The sequence below is a fragment of the Candoia aspera genome, chromosome 11 (genome assembly GCF_035149785.1).
Source record: "Candoia aspera isolate rCanAsp1 chromosome 11, rCanAsp1.hap2, whole genome shotgun sequence".
Lineage (NCBI taxonomy): Eukaryota > Metazoa > Chordata > Lepidosauria > Squamata > Boidae > Candoia > Candoia aspera.
In genome coordinates, this window is record NC_086163.1 from 19,992,077 (window position 1) to 19,999,777 (window position 7,701).

Genomic DNA, 7,701 nt, shown 5'->3' on the forward strand with positions numbered 1-7,701 from the left:
GCGGGTATTTACGGGCTACCCCGCACGCCATGTGCTCATTCCTGTCTTTTTCTGTGTATGCATTCTATTCCTAATAAACCGGAAATCCTTAGCCCTGACTAAGTGAGTCTGTGTTTCTTTGGGAATAAGGCAACCATCACAGCGACCATCTCAAGTCAAAGAAGGAAACTCTTTCTCCTCTTGTGAACCAAGTCCCCAGATTTTATAAGCTTGTTTATTTGTTCATCCAATTTGTATATAGCCACCCATCTCACACTTGTGACTTGAAGAGACTTTACAAGTTCTCCTTGTCCCTCTCCTTACCCTTATTCTTCATTTGAAAATGATTTTCATTTACAGGTTAAGCCCATTTTGGGGTACAAAAAAAAAATCACATTTCACTGTTGTAGGTCACTCATTGTACTAAACAATAAGGTTTTTTAACCAAGATTTTTGAACAAGCTGAATATCCTGGTTGACACCACGCTACATCACAACCTATAGTTTATGAATTCCTGGGCTGACAAACATATTTAACCCCACACTAAGCAAACCGCATTATGGCTCAGTCTGAAATATGAACCATGCCTGAGCCCATCATCCTGAGGCTAATTAGATGGAGTTGCCCTTTAATATTACAGAGCTTATATTAGGATCTATGTTTCTACAAATACAGAAATACGCACATTTGGGGAACATACTCTGTACCGTATTCCAACCAAAGAAAGCCTGTTCACCTTAAAAAGATGATTTAAGGTTATATCAATGCCTGGTGGTTGACCAAGAAAACCCATCTTTTAAAATCAGGGACTCCAGAGAAAGCTGTACTGCTCCTGAGCTGGACTTTGCAAAAAATTGCTTTTCACTCCTGCAATGTAACTTCATAATATCCACCTACTCAGCTTGCTGCAAAGGAATGTGCAGCAGGATGTACTTTGTAAAGCTGCCTTCCCTCCTGGAGTGGAATTCTCATTTTGATTAAAGAAGTTAAATGGAAAGAAAGAAGCAGTGCAGATCATAAGCTATCTCTGACAAAACTGGACAGCCACTGTAAATACACAGCAGGCCATTAAAAATGCCCGTGGAAGAATTTGGGAAGTGCCATCTGTAAAGAATCAAGATTGTATTATAACATACAGAGAAAGAGATTCACACACGTTCTGGAAACATTGTGTGTTTTGGAAAAGAAGGGCATCTTATCAATAGACTTACGGTGCCACAAATCAATGTGCCTTGCCACTTTTATAGGCACAGGGCCTCTGATGGGCATCAGATACAAGATGCCAGCCTGATAGCTGTCTGCTACGCAATGGAAAATAAAAGGCACCGCTAGGTGGAGGTCTCCAGCTGTTTTTACATTGGCAGAATATAAATGCCTCCTTTAAGCAGCAGGGATGAAACTATGCCTAGATCAGCCTCAGTATGATAAATGCATAGATTCAGCATGTCACTTTGGATCCCATTCAATTGTCAAATTGATTCAACTTGATTTGCTGAATCAAGGTAGCCCTTCCGAATTGTTCAGTTCTTTCAGGGACAGTCGATTCAATTCAGAAAGTCAATCCATTTTCATGGAGATTCCATCAGATCACCTTTGACCCAAATCTGGCAGTTAAAACTCTGGGAATGGGTGAAATACAAACTAAGTAGGCAAATTAAAAAATTACCACTTTGCAAAGCCTTATTAAACACTAAAAGAAGAACCATCACTTAATGTTCACCTCGTGCCTGATCCTGTTTCTCCCTACCCCAACCTGGCAGCCAACATGGGGAGTTCTCAAGTCTAAAGGCAAATCAAATCAAATCAAATCTCTTATTACAGTCATAGACCAGTGTAATAAATGCAATTGTTCTGTTGCTTTCCCCCACCCAGCAATTAAACTAAATTACAATCACACTTCTATAACTACATCTCCTTAGCTTTGTAAGAGTTAACGCTTATTATAAACCAGGTCTTTATGTATATATCTTATCCTCTCTTACAGGAAGATATTCTTTCCCCAGGCCAGCTCAAAATAATTTGTTGCCTTCAAAAGAGGAACAGCACATTGTACCCACATTCAGAGTGTGCAGTGCTCAAAGCCAGCCGAGTTATTTCAGCTGGAAGACCCCAGAAATTGTAAAGACCAGGGGAAAGGTGGTTTGGAGCAAAATAGAGGATCTTAAGAGTAATTGGCTTTAGTTGTAGAAGTCTCACCCATAATATGAGGATCAGGTACAAACTTGTCAAGTGCATATGAACTGAACTCGTAAACAACCTTTGATCAACCGCTTCTGTAATATAATTACTGTCTTTTGTTTATCGCTGTGATTGCAATGTGACAAGGCATAGCCAGTCTGGAAACCAATTCGAAACTAATTTTTCTGGTTGAAAAAAACAAATGCAACCCTTTTTCAAAATAACCAGATCTAATCCAACTTAAAACAAAGAACTTACTTTAAAAAGCTGTGCCAACTTGTGATGGATGTCACTTTTTACACAAAACTCACTCGCCTGCTTTTACCCTTTTTCTGTCCTGCCCAGTGAAATGACCAACTAAGTAGATGTCTGGGTGTTCCGAGCAAAAATATCAAGAAATAAACACAATAGGGTTTGGGTAAATTTGCAAGTGGGGATCGTTTAACACAATGTTTACCGAAAACATAAATCTAATAGATGGAGCTATCCAAAGCTTCCTTATTGTATGCAACAGATGTAAAAAGCAATGCTTTAAATTACTTAGTATTAGTACCATTAAGAAACACAGGCAGGCAGAGACTTATATTCGTCTTACATTCACTTATTCCCTCTTGTGTATGTGCAAGCTCTAATAAGAAGGCCACTGCCCCACCCCTCACACTGGCATGGTTTGCTTGTTGTGGTTGATTCACCAAGTCAAACCTGGCTGTGAATGCGCATCACACAAGACAATCGGCTTTTTCCAAACCATGCTGCTTTTATTGGCAGAATGTGTTAAACTCAAAGCCAGTGAACCAGTATTAGAGCTTACAGAACTGTGATGTATAACTCCAGGCACCAGGTTACCAGCGTATGTAGGTGTCCGCCAGTGAATCAATCTATTAAACTCCTATGCTTAATTAGCAAAGATATCTCTAAATCAGTTGACAACCCTGTAAAGAACAAGGAGAAGATACAGCAGTTTTGCAGAAAGGCTTCAGCTGCTCATTTATAAAAACCAAGGTTCTGGATGGAGCTTTTCAGAGAGACTTTAATATTCATTTCCCCCTTGGCAGACATCCTATTGCTAATCTGAATGGGCAAAAAAAGAGGTTACACTGCCTGAGGCAGTCAGTGTGATGCAGAAGTGCTGCATGAAGATTTGATGAACAAGCAGAAGAGTTTCCTTCAAGGAAGCAAAATTGTTAGAACACAACCGCTGCAAAATGACTTATATAGACTGTGTTTGAACAGCTCTCACACAGATTAAAAAAAAACACACAACTTCGGAGAAAGATTATGTTTGAAGTGGCCGCAAGGGGCTTCAACCCAATTAAAGAAATACAGATCGCTTAATCATCTGAGTTTCAGTCTATCAGGTCAATTTGCATACATTTGGTATGGACAAAAATAATATTCCTCTAATGATAAAGAAGTCTCTCTCTCTCTCTCTCTCTCCATTTATTTTGAAATGGTTGTGCTATAGTATTACTACATTTCAAATGCAATATTCCCCTTTGCAAGCTAAAGATAAAAGCAAGAATAAAATGCTCTCCAATAGGTCATTGCTTGGATTACTTTGTTGCTGAAATTTAGATCAAATCAGGGTTTAACTGTTCCTCATTGGGCTTGTTTTCCAGATGCGTCACCATCTTAGCAGTCCTCCTCTGAACTTGCTCCAATTTCTCCCTGGCCTTTTTCAACTGGGACACCCAGAACTGGACACAAGGCTTTAAACGGGGTTCTGACCAGGGCAGAGGAGAATGGAGCAATAACTTCAGTGAGATCTGGACTCAATGCTTCTGTTAATGCCTGCAAGGACAGCCTTTGCCTTTCAGCAGCTCCGTCGGTACCATGGGACACTCTGTCGCATGGTTTGCTGAGGTCTGGGAACACAATGTCTGTAGCATTCCACTGATTTGACATGGTTCTAACTCTGTTAAAGAAGGAGCTCTGTTTAGCCTGGCACAACTCGTTTGTGACTAACTTAAGCTCACTCCTGTAGCCTGTCCAAGTGCTCACAAAGGTGCTGCTTGATCATCTGTTTGAGGACCTTGACCAGCATAGATGTCAGGTCCTCCTCTTTCTGATCTTGAAGACAGGGATGATACTTACTATCCTCCAGTCTTCGGGAATCTTATCCTGCAAGAGTTCTCAAAGATGTTTGAAAATGGTTCGGTGATCACATCTGCTCAGTCCTTCAGTATCCTAGGATGCAATCCATCTGGTCCTGGAGACCTGAATTCATTTCACCCATCCTTCAATTTTCTCCTGGTACTTCAAAGGCTATTTATTTATTTATCTATCTATTTATTTACTGAAGAAATCTAATATGGTTTGATTCTTTGGAAACTTGCTTCGTTTGACTTCCTAAGCAGCTTTTTACTAACCCCAGGGTGTTTGCTCTTGGCTTCTTTCATGGCACCATTTTGAATTCCTTGTTTGTACTTCCTGTTGTTATTTTCAAACAATGACGTGATCATTGGATGAGGAGTGGTATACCAACTCAGCAAGTAAAAAAAGTCAGTGCGTTGAAGATTAGTTTCTGTTATTATACCAGGCTTGTTTCCATGAATCATAATTTGATTTGAGAATTCCTTGAGACTCTCCTTAACAAGGCAAGATCCCAAACAGTGGTTTGTTAGTTCAGCTGCAGCAGCAAAACCAATGTTTGTGCCAACTGGGCCTTGCAAGCCCTTGAAAATACAAGGCTGTTGCCACCGCTTGGGCATCACGACTGGGTGCCGATGGTGCAAACCTGACATAAACTGAGCTTTCCAGACCAGTGAATTAGTTTCCCTTCTGAACCATCTCGGACAGCCGTCCTCTTAAACGTTGCACCTTTAAGTCCTCTTCTAAAGCAAAGGAAGTGTCTTGCTTCATTTCCTTCTACAGAGCTCAGGGATCGCTCAGCCTAAGATTTTTTCTGTGAAGCCACAATAACAGATGCCCAGTGCTTTGATTTCTCTGGCTTAGCCAACCTGTGGGCAGGTGAACCTCTGAACGGATTCCTTTCATAATTCTCGATTCTTGGAAACTAGGTTTCCAGTGGCCCTTAAAAATGGCACACAGCCCTCCTGAATGCAATTGAGCTCGGCAGCCGTGCCATCACAACTCAAAATAAATGACTTCACATCCAAATAATAAGTAATAACAAGCCTGCATCGGCATGGGGGGAGCAGACTCAAATACAATATTAATTTTAGGGATATGAGTGACTAGGGAGAGATACCAGCAGAGAAGCAAACTCCTTCATATAGCCAGATCCCCATCATATCCCCCAGGCAACTGGCTGCTGTTCACCTCGGCGGTGCAGCAATTATGTGGCATAATGACTGCACTGCAAATAAGCAGGGAGATTTTATTAAACCAAATGAGCAACTCATCTGCGTCTTATTGCAGTTTGATTGACAGTGACAAGTGTTGAGCTGACACGGATGTGAAAATGACAAAGAAGCGTGCCTGGAAAGCTCTTGATAATGTTGCTCTCGATAAAGTTGCTTGGGCAAACCTTACCAAGGCAATAAAAGGGAAAGGAGAGATGATGCATATTAATTTGCATTGTTTGCCCCTGGATGCGTGGTCTGGGAGGTGGGGAGGGTCGGTGGGTGGGAGAAGGGTATGGACGGAAGACGGGGCGCGCTGGCATTTCATCTGAATTTCCAAACTGCATTCATGAGTCATACAGATTTTGCAATAATATATTAATATTAAAAGTAAAGGTCACTCCACCTAACGGTTAAGCTCCCTGAGCTCCAACATTTCCATCAGCAACAGGCTTATGAAGCAAGGTGGGGAAGGAAACAAAAGACACTCTGCAGACTGAGGGGCTCAGCGGGTGGGACAGTTTGGGAAACAGGACCCAGCGGTGCCTGTTTGAAGGATGTCATTGCAAAGCAGCATCCAATTTACATCCAATGCCTAAGCAGAGTTTCTAAAAACCAGCTGCTAAACCAGGACACCAGATTCCAGCTTCCAAATGGCTGTTTAGCTGTTCCTATCCGCACCATAATGGTATGTGTGCATGACCTTGGGAGACAGGAGGGAGGGCCACAGACTGGACAACCAGCTTGTAAAAGGTATCTCAGCCCACAGAAGGAGAGGAGGCGTGGGAAACATTTCAGAAGGGACCCTGCCTCGTTTTCCAGAGAGTAAAAGGACAGGAGAGGAAAAATACCTTCAGTCTTGCAAGATTCTGTTAACGTAACCTTACAGTAAAGAGAAGAGTTAGTTCTTCTGGTTGTGCTTCTTGTCTGGACCACCTTGAACATCTAACTCCAGCCCTCCTAAACCTGGCTTGAAGTTAGCACGTATTGACAAAAATAAATGCAGTTGGCTTGTTAGCTGATTGTTTGTTCAGCTGATGTTCATACCTTGAAATCCTTAGGAATAAATAGGTGTGTTTACTGAAGAATGAGAGTGGAATAGGTCTCTGCTAACCATATTCCTTGAGAAACCTAGAGGCAAAACCGGTTGTTTCTAAAGCTAGGTATCTTGCGGTAGTAATGGAAGCCATATCTATGACATCTTTAAGTTGTTCCTTAATTCTTCAACGACCTGGTGCATGGAGTCTGTGGAAGCAACAGTTTTGATTGATGGGGCTGCTCTTTGGTCCAGCAAACAGCAGAAGCAAGTGATGGGACTTACAGCCACACATACAATACCATTAGGCCTCTGAGGATCCCAGTAGATCCGCTTCATGTCCTGGAAGCTCTCACTTTGCCTTGAAGCATCAGGACAGGGCCAGTTGGCGTCAGGTGACTGCATCGCGTAGATGGAAGTGGTCTCTGTGTGAACAGAGAGAAGCACCAGGATAGAAGCAGGGCATTGTGGTGCTTGACAGAGGTCCACTGATGGGGTGTTTTGCTCAAAAGCTCATTGAATCAGAATGCCTGCCTCTTTGAAGATCCAAACAAGGTGAATCCATATTGCATCAGACCAGAAGAAATCCATAGAAGGACTAGTGAAGTTGCAACCTATGCACACATTTGGGCCATGAAGGGGAACCCCCCCCCCCAAATCTGGTAATACTATTAGGGCAGCCATTTAAAAGCCAGATGCAATATTTCTCTATCCTGCTCCTTTGCTCTTAACCAACTTCCTTGAGGAAGAAACTTGCAATCATTTTGTAAAACTTCAGTGCACTTGATAAAGGTACTACCTCTATAGATTTTTGCATTTACACAAATAAATCAAGACATGGGTACTCTTTGCCCAGTTGTCAGATGGAGTCAAGAAATTTTTCCATTGTCAGTAAAAAGTAGTAAACATTTGTTTCACAGATTTTCTGCCTCGTTGGATCCATTCATTGGGTGTATATGAGAAAAGGTGAATTTTCCATTGGCTGGACTCTGATGACTTACTATGGGTACGGGTGTTAAGGGAACTCTTTTAAAACTAACCTGTGCATTGTTTCGTGTTCCTCAAACACCACTTAGGTCGCAATTTTCCATCACTGAGGAGATTCATAAACTGCGTTAGGCCAAATGTGGTTTCTTTGGTTTTGGATTTAGGGTTGTGAAGACTAGGCAATTAACACTTGCTCAACAAAACATTTTTTAAAA